We start from the raw sequence: 23616 nt of genomic DNA on the forward strand, positions 1-23616 counted from the left end.
TTCTACAGTGGTTCTACCATTTGGCTGTCTCACCAGTAATTTTTAATGTGTCAAGATTTTCAGGTAACTGCTGCTTGGTAGCCATTAGTTAGTAGTTAATTGAAAAAAATCAAATGAGGAATTATTAAAATATTTTATATAAAGTTTAATGACTTTTCTTTAACATAGACATTTAAACATTATTAATTTGCTATTCATTTGTTTCAGGGCAAATGAGTTTCTTTGAGAATATACTGATTGGAGTTATATGGTATCTCTTATCTAAACTTCATTGTATTGCTTTCAATGTGTTTTGACTTTTATATAATGAGAGCTTAGGGCACCCTAGGTTTCCCTGTTCTTTTACAGATGTTCTGCTTATACCAAAATAGTTATTTTAGTTTAATTCACTTTTTTTTTTAATTTTCCTAAGCATTTGTTTGCCTTGGTTTTTACAGAAATAGTCATGTTCCTTTGGCAGTCATATTTTATTGGTTTAAATAATATTTATTTATGTCACATTATTTTAATATTAAATAATTATTAAGCTAGAATTATTGATTCAGGATTTTTAAATTGTTTTTGTTCTCTGATTTATCATTGTGTTTATTAATCTTCTGGCCATATTAAATGCTCAGTAAATACTGAATAGAAGAGAGACAGGAAAGAGGTAGCATAGGAACAGACTCAGTTGACTTTTGCTGTGCACCCAGAACAGGAGAGTAAAGGTTAGGTTAGGGGGAGGATGTGGGAGCATAGCAAATGTAATCTTATAGGCCAGTGATATTTAGCCTTCTATGGCAGGTACAATCATGCATTGGAAAATTAAGACTTTTGTGATAATTCCTCCATAAAGAAATTGAAAGAGCATTGACCTAAAGGAGGCTTTAATTCTAGGTTCTAACTCACTTACTTAGCATAAGTACCAGGCTGGGCTAGACGTCTGTGTATTTTACTCTTGTTCAGCCAGCAGCTTATTTTTTATAAAGATACTTGTTTTCTAAGTTTTATTTTTCCCTGTGCATCATCATGGATTTGCCATATTCATGCATCAGCTTAGTACAGTTTATATTTTCCTTCAGGTGATATTTTAAACACTTAGATAAATTTAATGAATAAGGATAATTTATATCTCCCTAAAAGGGATACTTGCCATAAATAAAAACAACAGTAAAAATAAATACAGTGAAAACAAAACAGTGCTATTAAGTGTGATCTTTGCAGAGGGCTCAAAGCAAAACAAGATTAGCAAGTTTTAGGTGCCTCCCTTCCCCAGAAGCAGAACCACAGAGCATAAGAACAAGGCAGAAAGGGTAAAATGTTAATAATAGGTGAACTGAGTAAAGGTTATGTGGGAGTTCTGTGTATTCTTCTTATTCTTGCAACTGTAATGTGAATTTGAAATAATCTCTAAAAAAAGAAATTTAAAAATGATCCTGTGATAATTAGAAAATTAAAAAGGGAATAAAATTAATGTTATTTATTTAGATGGTCCACATATCATCTAAAAACATTTCAGGTTTTTGTAGGCATTCCAGTCTTCCAGAACTAGCATGCTAGATGATCTCTAAGGTCCTTTCTAGTTCTTATGTTCAATGACACAGTATACATTGTATTAAGGCAGCCAAATTAAAGCTACCTTCACTCCCAATTCAGTGTTTCAATGAGTAACATTACGGAGGCTCAGAATGAGGTAAGGCTCTTGTTGGATAAGGTAACGTGAATGGGTTGAAGAGAAGAAGTAGCTAAGGAAGAATACCCTAGACTGTTACAGTTGTGAGAAAGAAAAATACTGGGTAAGAAAGTTTTCGAGACAATTCAGAGAGCTTCTGCCTAACACACAAATTATTAAGTTTTAATAATACTGATAATAATAATAATTGATCTCTGATAATAAGAGATTGTAAGAAGTTTGGGTATGGATATTTCTGAAAAATACTACCACCACCACTAATTGAGGATTTTTTAATGTACTGATGCTGTTCAAAATTGTTGATATACATTAGCCCACTCATTTAGTTCTTATACCAATCATATGATGTTATGAGGTACTCTTAATCCTGTTCTACAGATAAAGAAAAGTGAGGCACAGGAGGGTTAAATAATTACATCAAGGTTATATTACAAGTAAGTTATGGAACCAGGTGGTCTGACTTGAAAGTCCAGGACCTTAACCTTTCTTCTCTACCATATTTATTTTTATAGTGTTTTGTTTTTGTTTTTTAAATCATAATTAGGGACTTCTGCCTTTTAGTTTTCAGTAGTCACTGTACCTTATTTTGTTTTATTATTAAGCTTTCAGTTACATTGTTTCTTTAAGCAAATTAACTATAGTCATTTAGACTCAGCTTCAAAACATTTCCAATATATTCGGTCTTTGTAGATGTGATTCTATATGTCTTGTAACAACTGGTTCTCTGATGGTGTATGTCCTCTGATTTTGTGTGTGTGTGTCACTTTTTATTGTTAGCGCATGTTTCTTGAAGTTTATTATTGAGGTTTGAACTTACAATATTTTTCTATTACAGAGAGTTTGTATTTTTTTTCTGTAAGGGACCTGGAGACACTATCCCCCGAAAAACAATCTTTTTTGAAAAAGTTTCCATTTATGACATCATTTCAGACTTACACTACAGTTAACAGTAATTTTGTAATCAGTTTCCTTATGTCTTTAACCCAAGTTCCCCAGGTGTTAACATTTTCACATTCAGTTTATTACTTTCTCTCTACTTGTATTTCTAAATTTTTTTCTGAACCATTTGAAAGGATATTATATATATGATGCCTTTGCCGTAAATACTTGAATGTGTGTTCCCTCAAAACCAAAGCCATTCTCTTACAAAAAAATCACAATTCATTGATCAAAATCAGGATACTAATGCTGACCCAGTACTGTTATATAATCTATATATAACACCCACCTTTTGTTAATTACCCAATAATATCCTCTGTAAAAAAGAAAATGCAGTATCATGTGCAACATTTAGCTATCCTATGTCTTTATTCTCCTTTAATATGAAATAATTCCTCAGTCTCTCTGTCCTTCATGATTATAACCTTCTTCAAGAGTATATGACCATTATTTTGTAGAATGTCCCTCAGTTTAGGTTTTTCTGATGTTTATTCATGAGGAGATTCAGGTTATGCATTTTGATAGTAATGCCACAGATGCAATATTCTTCTCTTATCAGGAGTCACATGACTGATTTGTACCATTATTGGTGATGTTATTTTTGATCACTGGGTTAAGGGGATGTCTTTCAGTTTCTTTACCACAAAGCTACTGCTTTTCCATTATAGTTTATAATTATCTTGTTGAGGTATACTTTGATCCTATGTAAGTATCTTAGTGCTACTTAGACTTTCACCACTAATTTAAGAATCCATTGATGTTTCTTGCCTAAACAAGTTATTTTTACAATGGTTGCCAAATGGTGATGTTTCTCACTGCATCATTTTTTTTTCCTGCATGTATTGATTGGCTTTCTACTCTCAAGAAGAGATTCCCCCTTTTTCCTTATGTTTATCACTATAGACTTATGGATTCTTAACTTATTCATTGATTTTTAATACTTAACTGTCATTATTTATCTTGATCCTCAAATTATCCCAATTTAGGCCAATGGACCACCTTCAAGCTCCTGTACCTTTTTCCTATATCTCCAACATTCTTCTATACTTTCTTTCTGACATGAGATAGATGTTCTGAATGAATATTTTACTTTCTCTGCTGCAATTCTGAAATCAGTCACTTTTCCAAGGGGCTCTGATTCCTTTTGCTGGAGAATGGTATTTAGAAGCCAAGTTCTGCACATTAACTATGCTCATTGCTATTGGGGTGCCCAGGACAACTTTAAACCAAATTTTTAGCTGAGTTTTTTTGGGCTATGTGGGTAATCTTATTTAAGGTTCATAATTATCATTTCTATGGGGAATTATTTTTTTTCCTCCTCTATTTCTCTTTCACTATAAGCTAAAGCCATGGTGGCATATCCCTACAGTTTTGTCTGTAGGCTGGATTTGGCTGGGATGACTGACTAAAGGTATCCTCCTTTGAAGTCCCTGCCCTAGATTCTTTCTCAACTATCCACCAAGGCCAGGTCTTTGATTGTGTTTTTACTTTTGCAGGTGAATGGGATTCATTAAAACTAAATTTCTAGACCATAAGGAATTCTCATATACTCAAGGCAAATGCCTGCTCTAGAGGTAGCTATTTTTCATTGGCTTGCCTCTAACTTTGTGTATTCTTATTGTTTCTTGAGAATTCTCTTATTGCCTTCAGTGTTGAAATAGACAGTTTTTTTGAGTCCGGAGGAAATGGAGTAGGAGGAATCTAAGCTCACCTTATCCCACAGATCCAACTAGATAACACTCAAATCAGTGTAAATAACCCAGAAAACGACCTGAAGACTGGCAGAGCAAACTCTCCATGGCTATGTAGAGAAGAGGCCACATCAAAAAGGGTATGAAGGACAGAGACCCTGTCAGGATCTAAATGGGCCCATGAGATGGTTCCTGGAGAGGGTGGTGCCACAGGTGTGGAAAGAGGAGACAGACAGATTCACACCAAGGAATGCACATAGGAAAGATGAATCACCATAACATTTGGCTTTGAAAACCAGAGGGGTAGAATTTTACAATTTCCTACAATCAGCAGGAACCTAAAACCTAGAACTTTAAAAATCAGTAGGCTTAGCACTGGGAGAGCCCAGAGTGCTAGGGGAAACTGAGTCCCTGCCCTTAAAGAGACAGCAGGACAAACAGCCTTGTGGAGATATAGCATAGAAGCAGCAGTTTGAAAATCATATGGGGTATAGGGGAGAGAGATTTGTTTACTAATCTTAGAGCATGTGCTAGAAGTGCAGAGATCCTCTATAGAGGACATCTCTAGGAATAAAGGATTTGGTGGGGATCATTTCCCTCTCACATCCCTGCCCCCAGCTTAAGAACATGGCATTGGGGCGCCTGGGTGGCTCAGTCGGTTGAGCGTCCGACTTCAGCTCAGGTCATGATCTCACGGTTCGTGAGTTCGAGCCCCGCGTCAGGCTCTGGGCTGATGGCTCAGAGCCTAGAGCCTGCTTCCGATTCTGTGTCTCCCTCTCTCTCTGCCCCTCCCCCATTCATGCTCTGTCTCTCTCTGTCTCAAAAATAAATAAACATTAAAAAAAAAAAAAAGAACATGGCATTGTACTGACACTTGCTACCTAACAGTGCAAAGACTGCACCCTGCCCATGTGTTCCCCTGCAGCACACCTCCTTCAGCCAAGCCCAGGCTCAAGGTCTCCTCCCACAGCATATCAGCAGAAACTTTGCTAACGCCACATGTCCTGCTGGCTTCTGCAGATCCACTACCTCCAGTATACTTTGGGCCAGAGCCCATCCAAAGCCATGCCACAAATCTGGTAGTGGGCATGCAGCCCCAATGGGCTACCACCACTTCAAAGTGATTCCTGCTCCAGGGAGAGAGAAGGTTAACCACGCACACCAGTCAGACTACAGCCCTGGCAACAGGCTGGGAACAGACAGCTGGTCTGATTGCAGCACCCTTCCCCCTCCCCACACACACACAACAAAAGCTTCTCAGGGGACAAAATGGGGAAAATGAAAGTGCTCTGCAGTTTAGTGCTACTGCATTTCTGGCAAATGCTTGGTCTGACTCAACTCAAGTGCCCAGATCAGCCCACCAGCAGTGCAGAAAAGATACACTGCCCATGACAGATAAAGAGAGCCACTGGAGATGACTGGACCAAAGGAAAAATGGCTTAGCCATAACAGCAGGGTGCATACAACACACATAGGAGACATCCCTGAAGCTTCAGGTTCTGGTGAGCAGGGGGCACTGTACTGCAGGGCACTACAGTACCTCTTCTTCATAAGACCACTATCTTCAAGAGCAAGAGATGTAGCTGACTTTTCTAACATGTAGATACAGACACAGGGGTGCCTGAGTGGCTCGGTTGAGCATCCCAACTCTTGATTTCCGGTCAGGTCATGATCCCAGGATTGTGGGATCAAGCCCATGTTGGGCTTCATACTTAGCATGGAGCCTTCTTAAGATTCTCTCTCTCTGCCCCTCTACCCTGCTGGTGTGCTGTCTCTAAAAGATATACATATATATATATATATATATATATATATATACACATACATGTATATGTATATAATATGCATACACACACACATACATACATATATGTATATGTATATGTATATGTATATGTATATGTATATGTATATATATAGAGAGAGACAGAGCTAGACAAAATGAGGACATAGTGAAAAATGTCCTGAATGAAAGGACAGGACAAAATCACAGCAAGAGATGTAAGTGACACAGAGATAAGTAATATGCCTGATAGATGATTTAAAGTAATGATCATAGAGATACTTACTTGAAGTAAGTACTTATTGTACTTGAGGAAAGAGTGGAAGACCTCAGTGAGACCCTTAGCAAAGAGATAGAAAATATAAAAAAGAACCAATCAGAAATAAAGCACTCAGTAGTTGAAATTAAAAATACATTAGATGGGGGCACCTGAGTAGGTCAGTTGATTGGGTGTCCAACTTCAGCCCAGGTCATGATCTCATGGCTTGTGTGTTCAAGCCCCACGTGGGGCTCTGTGCTGACAGCTCGGAGCCTGGAGTCTGCTTCAGATTCTGTGTCTCCCTCTCTCTCTGCCCCTCCCCCTGCTCACACTCTGTCTCTCTCTCCTTCAAAAATAAACATTAAAAAAATTAATTTAAAAAATACTTAAAAATAAATTATAAAAATAAAAATACACTAGATGGAATAAATTGTAGACAAGGGAGAGTAGAAAAATGCATCAGCAACCTGGAGGACAGAGTAATGGAAAGCAATCAACCTGAACAGGTGAGAGGAAAAAAATACAAAATGAAGATAGACTTAGGGAACTCGGCAACACCATCAAGTGTAATAAGATTCACATTATAGGGAATCTCAGAAGAAGAGAAAGAAAAGGGGGCAGAGAATTTGAAGAAATAATAGCTGAAAACTTCCTGAATCTGGGAAAGGAAACAAATCCATATCCAGGAGGCAGAGAGCCCCCAACAAAGTCAACCCAAGGAGATCCAAACCAAGACATATAGTAATTAAAATGGCAAAAAGAAATAATAAAGAGAGAATTTTAAAAGCAACAAGAGAAAATAATAACATACAAAGGAAACCCTGAATGCTATCAGCTGATTTTTCAGCAGAAATTTTGCAGGCCGGAAGGGAGTGTCATGATATATTTTAAATGCTGAAAGGAAAAAAAACCAAAATATTCTATACAGCAAGGCTATCATTTAGAATAGGAGAGATTAAGAGGTTCCCAAACAAAAGTTAAAGGAATTCATGACCATTAAACCAGCCTTACAAGAAATGTTAAAAGAGAATTCTTTGAGTGGAAAGGAAAGACAGTAAGTAGGAGTAATAAAAGCAGGAAGCACAAAAGCAGTAAAAATAAGTATAGCTATAAAAATCAGTCAAGGGACTCAGAATAGAAGGATGTAGAATATGACATCAAATCCCAAAAACATGGTGGGAAGAGGAGTAAAGAATGGGTTCAAACTTAAGTGATCAACAACCACCCTATTGAACCACCCTGGAATCCTGGGAATAAATCCCACTTAATGACAAGTTAGACAACCTCTAAGAAATGGAAAAATTCCTTTAGAAACCTCCCAAAACTGAACTAGGAAGAAATAGCAAATTTGAAAACAGACCAGTTACTAGCAATGAGATTGGATCAGTAATCAAAAAATTCCCAACAACAAAAATCCAGGACCAGACATCTTCACAGGTGAATTTGAACAAATATTTACAGAAGAGTTAAGACCTATTCTTTCAAAATATTCCAAAACATAGAAGAAGAAGGAAAGCTTCCAAATTCATTCTATGAGGCCATCATTACCCTGATCCTAAAACCAGATAAAGACACTGCAAAAAAAAAGAAGTACAGGTCAATATCAATGATGAATATATGTGTAAAAATACTCAAGAAAATATTAGGAGATTTGATCACTACGATTAAGTGGGATTTATTCCCAGGATTCCAGGTTTAATATTTGCAACTCAATCAATGTGATATACTGCTTCAACAAGAGAAAGGATAAAAAACATTATCATTTCAATACATGCAGATAAAATAAAACATTTGACAAAGTACAACATCCATTCATGATTAAAAAAAAAAAAACACAACAAAGTAGGTTTAGAGGGAACATACCTCATCATAACGAAAGCCATATTTGAGAAACCCATAGCTAACATCATACTCAATGGTGAAAAGCTGAGAGCTTCCCTCCTATTGTCAAGAACAAGACAAGATGTCCAATCTCACCACTTTTGTTCAACATAGTAGTAGATGTCCTAGCCACACCAATTAGACAACAGAAAGAAATAAAAGACACCTAGGTTGATAAGGAAGAAGTAAAACTTCCAATATTTGCACATAACATAGTATATATAGAAGACCCTAAATAACTTCACACAAAAAAAACTACCAGAATTGGTAAGTGAATTCAGTAAGGTCACAAATACAAAATCAGTATATAAAAATATGTTGCATTTCTGTACACTAATAATGAAGTAACAGAGGAAATAAGAAAACAGTCTCATTTGCAATTGTACCAAAAAGAATAAAATAGCTAGGAATAAACTTAACCAGGGAGGTGAAAGATCTGTATTCTGAAAGCTATAAAACATGGATGAAAGAAATTGAAGATGACAGAAACAAATGAAAAGATATTCCATGATCATGCTTTAGGAGAACAAATACTGTTTAAATGGACATGCTACCCAAAGCAATCTACATATTTAATGCAATCCCTATCAAATACCAACAGCATTTTTCACAGGACTAGAACAAACAATTCTAAAATTCGTATGGAATCATAAAGACCCCAGTCAAGGCAGTCTTGAAAAAAAAAAACTATAGGTGTCACAATTCTAGATTTCAGGATATACTACAAAGCTGTAGTAATCAAAACACTATGGTGTTGGCACAAAAAACAGACATATAGATCAATGGAATAGAATAGAGAGTCCAGAAATAAACGCATGGTTATATGGTCAATTAATCTTCAACAAAGGAGGCAAGAATATGCAAAAAAGAAAATCTGTTCAACAAACGGTGTTGGGAAAATTGGACAGCTACATGCAAAAGAATGAAACTGAACTGTTTTCTTACACAATACACAAAAATAAACTCAAAAGGGATGAAGGAACTAAATGTGAAACCTGAACCCATAAAACTCCTAAAAGAGAGCACAGACAGTATTTTTTCTCACATTGGTTGTAGTAGCATTTTTCTAGATAATGTCTCTTGAGGCAAGGAAAACAGAAGCAAAAATAAACTTATGGGACTACATCAAAATACAAAGCTTCTGCCCAGCAAAGAAAATAATCAATAAAATTAAAGACATCCTCCTGAATGGGAGAAGGTATTTGCAAGTGACATATTCAATAAAGGCTTTGTATCTAAAATATATAAAGAAGTTATACAATTCAGCGCTCAGAAAACAACTAATCCAATTAAAATGGGCAGAAGACATGCATAGACATTTCTCCAAAAAGACATACCGATGGTTAATAGACACATGAAAAGATTCTCAACGTCATTAATCATCAGGGAAATACAAATCAAAACCACAGTGAGATATCACCTCATACCTGTTAGAATGGCTAAAATCAAAAACACTAGAAACAAGTGTTGGCGAGATGTTGAGAAAAAGGAACCCTCTTGCACTCTTGATGGGAATGCAAACTGGTGCAGCCACTGTGGAGAACAGTATAGAGGTTTCTCAAAAAGTTAAAAATAGTATCCGGTAATCCCACTACTGAGTGTTTAACCAAAGAATACAAAAATATTAATTCAAAAGGATTTTTGCACCCCTATTTTTACTGCAGTGTTACTTATAATAGCCAAACAATGGAAGCAGCCCAAATGTCCATTGATTGATGAATAGATAAAGAGGTGTGGTATATACAATGGAATATTACTCAGCCATAAAAAGAATGAAATTTTGCCATTTGCAACAACATGGTTTGATGTAGAGTATATGATGCTAAGTGAAATAAATCAGAGAAAGACACATACTTTATGATTTCCCTCATGTGTGGAATTTAAGAATAAAACAAATGAACAAAGAAAAAATAGAAATACCAAAAAACAGACTCTTAACCACAGAGAAGGAATAAATGGTTACCAGAAAGGAAGTGGGTAGGAGGATGGTTGAAATAGATGAAGAGGATAATCTTGATGAGCACTGAGTAACATAGTATTGTTGAACCACTATATTGTACACCTGAAGTTAATATAACATTACATGTTAACTACACTGGAATTAATTTTTTAAATAATAACATAAATAAAAATAAAATAGAGACAATAAAAGACAGTTTTTAAATTTTGTGTTGTTGGTGTGTATAATCTGAAGATTTTCCCCTTTTTTGGAAAGAACAAGTCTATAATTTTTAAGTTAGAAATATTTGAGACTTTCTTCAAGGATTTTTGTCAAATTATTTATACAAATATTAAAGCAAAAACTAAAATAAAATGGATGTCTTGGAAAGAAGGAAATATTTATGGTGAGTTACAATTTATTAACTTAGTGTTAAAAGTGAAAAGGTAAGTGTAAGCAAGTTTCTTGCATCATTTAGATGGTATTTGTTCCACCATTTCAGTCTGTGTCCTTCTGTGTCTTGCTTTTGTCCTCATAAGGCTCCTCATAAGGACCCTGTGAATCAGTCTTAACACTTGCAGATAAACTGCAAGTATCCTTGATCTTTCCGAAGAGTCTAGGAAATTATATACTTTGTTCTCCATTTTCCAAACTTACTCTTATACGTAAAGGAAGTTTAGATGCAATAGTGCAGTATGCAGGGTCCATCTTCACTCCCCATTTTGCTCTAATTTTCCAACTTGTTTATTCTTGAAAATAATAGCATTTCCTGTCAGAATTGATAGGTTAGATGTGCTGGGGCTGCCAGAACTTTAAAATAAATTACAAAGATAAAGGTTCGGGTTATGTAGTATTGCGTTAATGAGGCCATAATTATGAGGTATTTCCCTGTAGTGACCAGTGATTTTCATCTGTTTTCAAACTTATAGAATTTGTCATCAATCCTGACCAGCCATTTTGGTTTTGTCTTAGTTGTTGCAAGTACTGGTCAAGAGAATGTGAATGGATACCTATGAATGAATCACTCCCCTTGAGGAAACAGTCCATTACATTTGAATTTCTTCAGTGAGTCATTAACATAATTTACAATTTTAAATCTTTTCTGACCTCTTCTATCTAATGTTTATGCAAATAACTTCTCAGAGAAATTCTAAGAAAATGCCATAATGACTAAGGGCTAATATTTCCGTGTGCTGATGACATCATTTTATCCGTTACTGTTTACCAATAAAAGCGTTCATTAGTATTAACCATCCTTTCAGTTTATGTATACATAAATTATTTTTCTTATTGTATGTGCTGCCATCTTAAACATGGTCTTACATACATAGCCTTCAGGAAAGACTGAGTCTTCGTGAGTCAGGATGGTTACTGCTGTCAAATTCAAGATACTTTGTTTTGTAACCTTGTCCAAACAGACTATTTTAATTGAGTCAAATTCCATAGGCCTTTTTGTGTCTCCTTAGAGTATAAGGACCTTTTTCCTTGTAAGTTCTTAAAACATGAATATATTCAAGGATGATTGTTTAAAAAACTTCATAGCTGGCAAACTTGACTTTTAATTTGAACTAGTCTTGTCACTCAGGGATGTCATTCATTCTGTACAGATCTGTATAGATCATATCTGTATCTTTCATTCTGGACTCAGGTCCCATTCTGCTTTCCCAATTGCCTGTTTGTTTTTTGTTTGTTGTTTTGTTGCCTTACTCATTTCCACACATCCACACATCTCTACTTCCAATCTCTAAATTCAAAATTACCTGTTTTAGGGTCTAGGATAATATTTAGATAATCAGATAAACATTTCCCAAGGATATGCTGATTGGACAGAACTAGATTTGCCCTGAGATGCATTTTTTTTTTTTTAACTGTGCACCTTTGGACATAATACTGCCTACTTTTGTTGTCTAATGCAGTAGTAACTAATGAAGGAAAATATCAGAAAGATTTTTGAGGTATTGATAAACTGTTCTTTCTATACATAAGACCATCTCTTTACATTTGTAATCTTTAATGGATAGAATACAAAGCTATAATTTTGGCCATGTCCTCTTTTTTTTATTGCACATTTGTTAGACAACATATTCAGTTGTTGGTAGTGTTTTGAAATTCACCTCTATTCTTTATCCAGATGTGTCCTGCATGCAGTGTAGATTACAATCTGCTTTGCTTTCCTCAGTTTTAAATTGTCATTCCTATTGTTTAATCATGCACTTTCTGAAAATTGACCTCTTTATTTTTTCATTTTATTTTATTTTATTTTCTGGGAAATCTCTTGTCAGATGAACTTTTATTTGTTTTTCAAAAGACAATTGCCTTGGAAAAATTCATTTTACTTGAGCTTGAAAATGGAAAACTGACATTTTTAATTATAAAAGATGTTTAAAATATCTCAAATATAACAATAGTTAATTCTTTTTTCATTCTCTAAAGTTTTATTTAATAACTTGTATACTCTTTTTCAATTTAAAAGAAAAAAAGATGTTATCAGATCCCCGCCTATTTCACTTTAGAGAAGAACTTAGTTTGGTCTGTCATAGAGACCTGTAATCAGTGTAGCATTTTTATTTATTCCACAAATAACTTATGAGGTCTTGATGATTTTGAGTCTCTTCTAGGAAATATTAATTAGTGTTAACATCTCATATCAACTGTATTGGAATATTTGATCATGAAGAAGCACAAGGCCTTGCCTCAAAACAACTGGTATACTCTCCCATAAGTATAATACGTTCTTATTGGACTTATGCACATCCTATTGTTAATTCTTTACTTTATGAAGGTGAATTTTGAGTGGAAACTATTATTATGATGTTCATTTTTTAACAGTGACATTATAATGAAAGAAGATAGTAAACTTGGGCCACAAGAATTACAAATGGATCTGATGCTCTGTAAGAAAATGAATTAATTGAAATCTAACTTTGTGTTATAATTTTTTAAACAATAATTTCTTTGCAAAGAAAATATGACAATCAGAAATTACTATTTTCCATGATTTTATTTGCTAATTCTAATACAAGACCACTCTTTTGTCTTAGGAGATGTATTACTTTCTCATGAGGTCTTAGCATTACCACTTTTACCTGTGGCATATGAATATGGTCTTCTCTTGAGGTGCTTGCTTGAGTCCAGATGTTTTCACATAAACTGTGTTTGGAAAGACTGTACTTATATGTGTAGGAAACAGTGTCATCATTGGGTCAGCTTTGAACATTTTTATGAAATAGCACACAGATTTTTCTAGACAGTGAGAGAAAAATGAGAAGTCTTGGCTAGATGAAGCCATCCCTTGGGACTGGATATCTCTAGTAGGAAGTGAACTCCTGGATAGAAAAATGACATCAAATATTTTCCAAATTTTGGCCGAGTATTAATCTATCATTCTTACTTGAGAAATGAGCGTGGAAACCAATTTATAGAGATAATTGAGACCATTTGCCATGAACTTACGTATGTATCCCTTCTTTAACTAAACATTGCATATGTCCTTTTATTTCCATGCTTCTCCTTTACTCTCAGAGACGTTCTCTTTAAAGTGAATTGCTCCACTTACTTCCTCTGTCTCATCTCAATTTGAAAATTTTTATGTATTATTTCACTTGAACTCAACAATCATGATATAGTGTAAGGATTGGACAAAAATCTAAGTCCTATAGAGCCTCCAGTTTGGCTTTCAACTCAAAATGTATCTCAATGTCATTCTTGTTTTTCATTCCCATTGCTTCCATTCTGGTTCACTTCTTTCTCTGGGTTACTAGAGTTGTCTCTTAACCAGTTTCTCTGCCTCTTAACTTGTTTCTCTGCCTCCTGTCTCTTCTTTCCTCCATTTCATCTTTGTTCTATTTCACAGTCCTCCTCCTAAAGGAATGTCTTTAACCAGGTTATTATGCTTCTTTACCAGGTTACCATACTGCTAAAGAACCTACTACAGTGGCTCCCTTTTGTTTGCCTCAAGTCCAGCTCTTCATTCTGACTTTTTTAGTTTGGAAAAGTTGGGCCTGTTTTCCACCATTATTTTCTATTTTCATGAAACATAATTTTATCCATTTATTCTAGCAATTAAGTCTTCTATTTTTTTTAAATGTTTATTTTTGAGAGAGAGGGGGGTGCAGTAGAGGCAGAGGGTGGAGGGACAGAGAGAGGGAGACACAGAATCCAAAGCAGGCTCTAGGCTCTGAGCTGTCAGCACAGAGCCCCATGTGTGGCTCGAACCCATGAATTGTGAGATCATGACCTGAGTCAGAGTCTGATGCTTAACCGACTGAAGCCACCTGGGTGCCCCATGGCAATTAAGTCTTCTAGTGTCATGTGTTCTGCACATGCCATGTTCATTATTTCCTCCAGGCTTTTGCTTCTTTTGTCTCTTTTCCATTTAACACCATCCTCATTACTTTTTCTCAACTGTTTCAGTCTTAACAACCTTTCACTTATAAAAAAAAAAAAAAAAAAGAACTAATTTGGCTTTACCAGTATCTTTTTCTCTACCTTCTCTTCAGTACCACTTAGTTTAGTTCTTGATTTTTCTTTAATAGTTCATTCTTTTCCAGATTTTTCCAATCCATCTAATAGCTTCTAAGTATTTTGATGTCAGAGAGATGAAACCCTTTAAGTGTCAGGTAATAGATATTCTTCAAATATTTGACCATTGAGTGAGAATAAGACATAAACTTTTAAATCTCCTTAGTTTTCACTAACAGATTGAAAACAATTTCTGAGTAGAAACAGAATCATCTTTTAAAAAACAATAACATCGCAATTTTGTGAAATCCAACTTTTATAGTCTTAAATCTTTAATATCAGCAGGGGGCAGTCAAACCAAAGTTCATTCTGCTATCTTATGGAAGATTAAAATTTATCTCTGTAAGAGTTTATTCTACTTGGGATACCATCTGTAGTTTATACCTATTTGTAAATAAATTTTAAAATTCTTAAGTATGTAATTTTGTAGATTTTTTTTTTAATCCAGGGAAGGTAAATTAAGCTGTGTTTTTAGTGAAAAAATTGAAAAATGTGTTTTAAAAGACCATGAATTGCTTTATTTGATGTTTTTGTTGGATGCCCAGTTTACATAGAAATTTGTTTTTCCTGCCTCAGAAACAGTATTTCAATTAAATAACATATTATTAAGGTATTTTTCATTCAATAAAATACTAACTTTTATGGAATAGTACTTTCATTTTCCCCTGTGAACTTGAGAAAAATAAGCTTTTATTAGAGGCTGTAGTTTTAACACTGACTAAAACATCGTTTGGCAAATTCTTAAAGTTTGATTGAATTTTTCTTCCTGAGCCTTTCTTCTGGCCAGCTGCAAACAACTAGTGGTATGTGTTTATACATGTGCTCATTTTCACCTCCTCCTCTTGAAGGTTAACCTAGTACTTATTAAGGGAGAAACACAGCTTATACTAAACAGTGTTTAACATATACTGATGGTATTACTGTATTTCCTGTTTTGTGTTCACAATAAGAGGATTCTGAAAAACTGCCTTTGTATAAATACTTCACTGACATTCCAGACAAGTATAATCTTGTCTGCTGGTAGGCAGGAAAGAGTGATGTCCTGGAATGCTGTTACAGAAGGAAATCTCTTTGTGTTCCCAAATGATACCCCTAAACCTTTTAAGAATATAATTTTTAAATGACAACTCTATATTTGCTTTTCCGTCCGTTTATTAACTTTGCATGCATTTAGTTCAGAAATGCAATTAGTAAAAAAAAAAAAAAAAAAAAACCATTATGTTCGAGAAAGAAACATCTTCTTGGTAGTTTGCTGGAAATTTGTTGGTAGAAATGTTGGAGGGTAAACATAAAGACTGATTTAGTAAATCATTATTAGTTATTGTTCTTTTAGCTTAAAACTATTCTTTGATACTTGAATCAGGCTTTTTTGAATTCTCTTCTGGCTTAAAAGGTGCAGTTTCCTACTCCCTTGCAAAATTTCCAGTGAAGAAATAATTTGGAGAGTGTTTTTAGAACACAGGTTATGTTTTTTAAAAGTTAAATTTGAAGGTTTTATGTTATTTTATTATTTAATGTGAATCATTAAGATAAATAAAAATCAGTTGTGTAACTTATCCTTTAATATTCTAATGAATAGATTTTCTTATACCTAGTTATGATAGCTAAGAATTAAAATTGCACCGAAGTTTCTTTTCAATGACTGAAAAAAAATAGTTATGATTTAAACCCCTAAATAATTGCCAAAGCAGACATCATAAACTAGACTTGTGTCTAACTTCTAGATTGGTAGTTCCTTTTCTTCTGTCTCATTACTTCCATCATTGACATGGGAAGTCACCTGATTACTTGCAATGATTCTGTTCTTCAGCTCTCACTCCCTCTAAAACCCAGCAAAATGGAGAATCGCATGTAAGAATTTCCAAATACAAGGTTTAGAACGCTTGTAAATCACTTTCAAAATGTAGAAAAATATCATATGCTTTTTATGATCAGTAGTTCTTACATTATTAATGTGTAAGTCATATGTTGTACCTTTCATTTAAATACTTGCTTAAAAATATATTGACATTATTCTTTGTATATGCCCCTTCTCATAAAATTGCTGTATTCTGAAATACTAAAGCTACTCATCTTCATTTAAAGTAGATTAAGACAACGGAACCATTAAATGATATGGTGGTTCTTTTAATGGTGGCAGAAACTCAGATTCATTCTATCTTGCTGTGGTACCATCCCTTAGCCACATGTTTAAAAACTCATTATTCCCTCACTTGAGTTCTCATTCGGGTGAACAGAAATCAGGAGATGAGGTAACAGAGAACTTACTCCCTTGCTTTAAGGACATAACCCATAAATTGCATGTATCATTTACATCCCATTGGGTAATCTTAGCTACATGACCATATTCAGGTACAAGAGAGGCTGCAAGATAAATGTGTTCTATATTCTGATAAATGTGTTCTATATTCAGGTACAAGAGAGGCTGCAAGGTAAATGTGCTCTGTGGCTGAGCACACAGGTCTAATTGAGGGTTTTATTACTAAAGGAAAGAGAAAAACCTAGCCGTCATTATCTGTTAGTTTTGTTCACTCCCATTGTCCGCTCCTTTTTCTAAATACTCTCTGACTTTGTTTTACGTAACACAACAGTCTCCTGGTTTTTCTTCTGTTCCTGCCCCCTCTTGACTCTTTTACATATTCTCCTCTGCTTAATCAGAGGAGATGATGAAATGTTGCAGTTCATCAAGGCCGAGTGTGAGGACCCCTCTTGTTTCTTCCTTGTCTGTGTGCAATCCCATCTGCATCTGTGACTTCAGGTATCATGTGATTGCACTTGATTTAGCTGACTTTTTCCCTGACCTCTCCAGTGAACTGCCTACTTGGCTATCTTGAAGGCATTTCAGTTCAACATATCCTAAATCTTAGTCTTGCTCTAAGTGTTTTAATCAATAAATCTTAACTTTATGAGGTAAATACAATTACCATATCTGATCCTATAGATTAGAAACTGAGGTATAAAAAACTTGACCAAGGTCACAGAGCTTCTAACTGGTGTGTAGTCTGTGAGGTTTTGACAAATGTGCAGAATTGTGTAAGTACCACCAGAATCACAATACAACACTATTCACTCCAAAAAAATTCCTTCATGCTGCCCATTTTTAGTTAACCCTCTTTCTACCACTAACCCCTGGCAACTACTGATATAGCCGTATAACTGCCATTTCTCAAATGTTATATAAGTGGAAACATGCAGGATGTAACCTTTCGAGTATGGTTTCTTTTACTTAACATGGTTTTGAGAATTGTCTGTGTTGCGTGTATCAATAGTTTGTTCCTTTTCTATTGCTAGATCATATTCCACTATGTGGATATACTACAGTTTGCTTAACCATACACCCACTGAAGGACATTTTAGATTGTTTCCAGTTTTTTTCTGTGAATAATGCTACAGTAAACATAAGCAGACAGGTTTTTGTGTGAACATAAGTTTTCATATCTCTAGGATAATTACTAAGGGTGGAACTGTTGAATCATAGGGTGTCTAACTGTATGTTTAACTTCATTGATTTCCAGATTGTCAGGACTTTGTCACATCACCAGCAATATATGAATTCCAGGTTCTTCATTCTTGCCAGCACTTTGCATTGGCAATATTTTTTGTAATTTTTTTTTTTTTTTTTAAGTAGTCTCCGTGCCCAGTGTGGGGTTTGAACTCATAACTCTGAGATCAAAAGTTGCATGCTGTACTGACTGAGCCAGCCAGGTGCCTCCTGTATGGGCAATTTAAAAAAAAATCTTAACCATTATCATAGGTATGTAGTGTTATGTTATTTTAATTTGCATTTCTCTAATGACTAATCCATGATATTGGGCATCTTTTCATTTGCTCATTTTTGATTAGAATATTTTCTTTAAAGAAGTGTTGTAAATTCTTTTCAGCAGTTCTTACTTTTTTAATTAGATTGTCTTCTTGCTTGTATTCTTTATATTCTGATTGTAAATCCTTTGTCAGTTTTATTACAAGTAAGCGTGTAGCTTGTCTTTCTTTCAACAGTGTATTTCCCAGAGCAAAAGTTTTTAATCTTGAAGAAGCCCAATTTCCTTTTTTTGATTTTTGGATTTTTTTTTTAATCAATTCTTTGCTTAACCCAAGGTCATGAACAATTTTTTAAAAATTATATTGTTGTAAAAAGCATATATTAGAGAATTTACTGTCTTTATCATTTCTTCTTTTTTAAAACATTTATTTTGAGAGAGAGAGAGTGTGTGCATGTAAGAGTCGGGGAGGGGCAGAGAGAGGGGGGCAGAGAAAGAATCCCAAGCAGGCTCCACACTGTTAGCGCAGAGCCTGACATGGGGCTTGATCTCACGAACCATAAGATCATGACCTGAGCCAAACATCGAGTTGGACGCTTAACCGACTGAGCCACCCAAGTGCCCCAAGAATTTACTCTTAGTCCTCTCTAATTGTACAGTTCAGTAATGTTAAATATATTCACATTGTTATACAATTACCAGAACTTCTTCATTTTGCAAAAGTGAAACTGTATACCCATTAAACAACAACTCTCTGTTGCCTCCTCCACTCAGCTTGTGGCAACCACCATTCCATTTTATATTTCTTTGAATTTTCCTCCTCTAGATACCTCATATGAGTGGAAGTATGTGTCTTTTTGTGACTTGTTTATTTCACTTAGCATCATGTTCTCAAGTGTCATCTGTGTTGTAGCATATATCAGAATTTCTTTCCTTTTTCAGACTGAGTAGTATTCTGTTGTATGTATATAGTACATCTTGCCCATCTGTTCGTCTGTCAATGGGTACTTGGGTTCTTCCACCTCTTGGTTGTTGTGAGTAGTGCTGCTCTGTATGTCAGTGTGCCAGTATCCCTTTGAGATCTGGTTTTCAGATATTTTAGATATATACTCAGAAATACAAAGTTTCCACTTTCCCCCATCCTTGCTAACACTTGTTACTTTATGTTTGCTTGGGTTTGTTTTTTTTTTTTTTTTTTTTAATAGTACCCATCTTATTGGTGTGAGGTGATATCTCCTTGTGATTTTGATTTGTGTTTCCCTAACAATTAATGATGTTGAGCAATTTTGGCCTTTTATATATCCTCTCTGGAGAAAGATCTACTCGAGTCCACCAATTTTTAAATTTTTGTTGTTGGCTTGTAGAAGTTCTTCATATATTCTGGATAATTAGCCCCTTATCAGATATGATTTGCAAATATTTTCTCCCATTCTGTAGGTTGCCTTTTTTACTCTGTTTCATTTTGATGTCCAATCTGTCTAGTTTTACTTTATTGACTTCTTTTGGAGTCATTCTGGGAAGCACTTGCCAAATCCAATGTCACTGAAGCCTTTCCCTTTTGTTTTCTTTTAAGAGTTATATAGTTTGGGGCCTCATGTTTATTTAGATCTTTGATCCATTTTGAGTCAATTTTTGTATAAGGTGTAAATTAAGGTTCCAGCTTCTTTCTTTTTGCCTGTGATATCTAGTTTTCCCAGCACCATTTGTTGAAGAGATTCCTATATTTTTGGTAAAAGTTTTACATTTCACATTTAGATCTGTAATCCAGTTTTAAGTTTTGTATCTAGTATGAATTAAAAGTACAGGTCCAAGTTTGCATATGGATGCAAAGTTGTTCTGTCACATATCATATATATTATACTAAATTTTATAACCTTATTATTTAAATGCATTTTTTCCTGTTTTCAAATTAAGATCCATTTCTTTTCAGCCATAGCAAAACGATAAGTTTCTAAGGTAAAACAAACAGTTTAAAGCACTGTGCCCCATTAAGATAGGGCTAAAGTTGGAGAACTCACATTCTCCTTTCTTTTCAGTTCATACAAATCATAAAACAAGATAATTTTCCCCATTCCTTGCCATATAGACATGTTGGATTTGTATGTCAAAATAATAGCCCCACTCTGTCAGCTCTGTATTGGGTACTCTCCAGGATACTGTGGTAAATCACAGGTGGATTGTTCAGGTGCTCAAAGAGCCCCCAGGAATAGGCAAATAATCAACTGACAGGTTATTGCTGGATCAAGGAATTTACCCTTTTCTTGGCATATCATAGCTCATGAAGGCTAACATTTTGGTAACTGTTTCAGGAAAAGAAAAACTGTAGTATATTTTCTTTCTTCCCTTCAGTCCCTGTTACACAAAGCAAAGGAACTTGTTTACAGAACATCCAGCATTTAGTTGAGTAAATGATCAGTAGGAAATTAAGCTGTTAACACAGGAGGATGACTAAGTGAGGAAATCCGTTTTTTGTCAACTACTTCTATATTATTATTATTATTATTATTATTATTATAATAAAAATAGAATCTGCTTTCAGTTTCAGTGGTTGGAAGTGTTAGATGCACATGTTTTAATGGATTTTGTACTTAAAATTCTGGTTTCTCTCTTTTACTTACAATCCAACATCATAATAGAAAATAACATAAATAGTCTTCTAAATGATTGATCTAGGATGATGGTTTAGGCTTAGTTATTGAGTCAAAGCTCCACACCTGTTCTGTGTCATAACAACTTCCTCAGAGGATGAATTTTAAAAATATACTATTCTTTCTTGCAATGCCAGAGGCATTATAAATCTCTAAATTGAAAACTGCTGAATTAAATTTGGTTCTTATTTAAATCTACTTAAAATTAACTCTTTGGGTACTTCCTGGTTTTTAAAGTGGTCACATTGCTTGCTCTCTGTATGTATTTCCTTTTTGTAAACCTTGATAAGATATTAATCTTGATATTCATGGTAGTATGCAGAATAATCTTAAAATTATATACATTCTTCCGCTAAAAGGAAGTTTACTGAAAACAAATTTAAAATTTAATGATTAAGTTCACCAAAGTAAATACATATAGAATGAAAAAGATTTTATTTGTTTGGTGGTACATGGAAATTTGAGCTCACATTTAACATAAATTAACATTATCATGAACCTTCTAAAACAAATGCTCATGTTATTTTAGACTGCATTAATTATAGCATCCAGATTGCATAAATTAATAGTTTTGTGGTACTCTGTCCTGGTCAGATCACATCTAGAATATAATATACAATTTTGGGATCTCATAGTTTATAAATAATTTTAGATACAGTAGGTATGGACCAGAGTATGTTTTTACCCTGGAGAAAAGAAAAATAGGTGCAGCCGCAGCTATTTCCTTCATATATTTAAAATTACATCCTGTAGAAGAGATGGTTAAAAAGATTCTGGCAAAACTAATGCAATAATTTTTCAATGAACTGTGGTTATTCTTTTAGCTGACTTGTTTGTTCTAGGAGACATTGATCTTCCTGCTACTCCAAGTGTTTTAAAAAAGAGTTATGACGGGGCATCTGGGTGGGTCAGTTGGCTAAGTGTCCAGATTTTGAATTAAGCTTAAGTCACAATCTCAGAGTCATGATTTCCAGCCCCGCTTTGGGCTTTGTGCTGGGCATGGAGACTGCTTAAGATTCTGTGTCTCTCTCTCTCTACCACTCATTCTCTCTCTCAAAAAAAAAAAAAAAAAGTTGCTAAATGTCTACTGTATTGGTTAGGAAGTTGGAAAATATAATTTATGATCTCTTTGATTTGGCAAGCATAAATGATTTCATGATTCAATCACATAGCATATATGTGAGTATTTGCAAATTTGGAATTTGAATTTTGAGAATAAGAAAATTACCTTTGGCTGGCCCTATGAACTTTCCAAGTATTTTTGCTCTTCTATATTTTTTCCTCTTTTTAAAACTAATTCAATGTATTCATCAAAAAGAAAAGGAAAACTTAAGATTTTAGCCCAGATCCTATAAATCCAGTCTGAAGTTAGCGGTAGGAATAAGAATGAATAATACAGGTTCTCTGCTTCACATTTGAACCCCACTTAACTCTGTCATGTGTGAAGGTTGGAAATTAGGAATTTAATAGCAGTCTAAGAACTTCATAATTTATTTGTAGCAAACGTGGCCCTCCTAAAAAGGGGGCAATATATTTGAAGATCATTCCTTGGCACTATTGTCTTTTGAACTTTAAGTGGAATTTTTGAATAGATAGGCTTTATTTAAGAGAGTAGACAGTGAATACAGGTGTTATATTTGCAGAACTCAGCAAAAGAGATTGGCTGTTTAGCATTAAATATCTATAATACTTTAAAATTTTTCATTGCTCTTAGATACTAACTAACACTGAGTAGCATACAGAAAATACTTAGAGTTACTCATTTATGGAACATAGGAGTGAAAGAATGAATGTATGTATGCATGCATGCATTTATGTATGTATGCATGTATCTTTGGTAGTGCATTAAGAGCAGTAGTAATTTTTATATGGCTGGTCTAGAATGGTTCTTGGCAATCTTAAATCTTGGTGAACATATGTCATGTAAATAAATATGTTTAATTTAGATAGCATCAGATAAATGTTAGCATTTGAATAAAGCAAATACCTTGTAAGTTTTTACTTATATATGTGAGTAATTTTATTCATCTCTCGATTATGATTTTTCTAAGGAATATATATATATGTGTGTGTTTTTATGAGTCTAAAACAATTTTTTATATAGATAAATTAGCTTTAGCAATCTGCCATAAACATCACTCCATTGTTGTGGTCATTAATGCAGGAGAATGGTAGTTTTTTTTTTTTTTTTAATATTTTATTTTTGGGAGAGCGTAAGTGGGGGAGGGGCAGAGAGAGGGACGGAGGATCCGAAACAGGCTCTGTGCTGATAGGCTAACAGCAGTGAGCCCGATGTGGGGCTTGAACTCATGAACTGCAAAATCATGACCTGAGCCAAAGTCGGATGCTCAACTCAATGAGCCACCCAGGTGCCCCAAGAATGGTAGTTCTTAATAGATGACCTCTCAGGTATCAACCTGCCAAAAGCTAAAGAACCCAGAGCAGTTATGAAAAGTACTTCTTACATAATACAGGATGGCATAGCTGCTCTTTTTTTGTTTTTCCCCATAAAATAACCTACAGCA

At 34.6% G+C, this 23616-nt stretch overlaps 2 protein-coding genes across 5 annotated transcripts in view; both read left to right on the forward strand.

Moving 5' to 3' along the window:
- FGF2 (fibroblast growth factor 2) overlaps positions 1-23616 on the forward strand; it is a 309364-nt gene that overhangs the window by 256297 nt on the left and 29451 nt on the right. The window lies entirely within an intron of this gene.
- AFG2A (AAA ATPase AFG2A) overlaps positions 1-23616 on the forward strand; it is a 368869-nt gene that overhangs the window by 155878 nt on the left and 189375 nt on the right. The window contains exon 15 of one of the 4 annotated variants that reach the window (XR_009616188.3): positions 11137-11229. The exons of the other annotated variants lie outside the window; for them this stretch is intronic. The gene's annotated coding sequence lies outside the window, so the exon portion shown is untranslated. The remainder of the gene's footprint in view (positions 1-11136; positions 11230-23616) is intronic. 4 annotated transcript variants of the gene reach the window in all.

The sequence above is a fragment of the Panthera onca genome, chromosome B1 (genome assembly GCF_046562875.1).
Source record: "Panthera onca isolate mPanOnc1 chromosome B1, mPanOnc1 haplotype 2, whole genome shotgun sequence".
NCBI lineage: Eukaryota > Metazoa > Chordata > Mammalia > Carnivora > Felidae > Panthera > Panthera onca.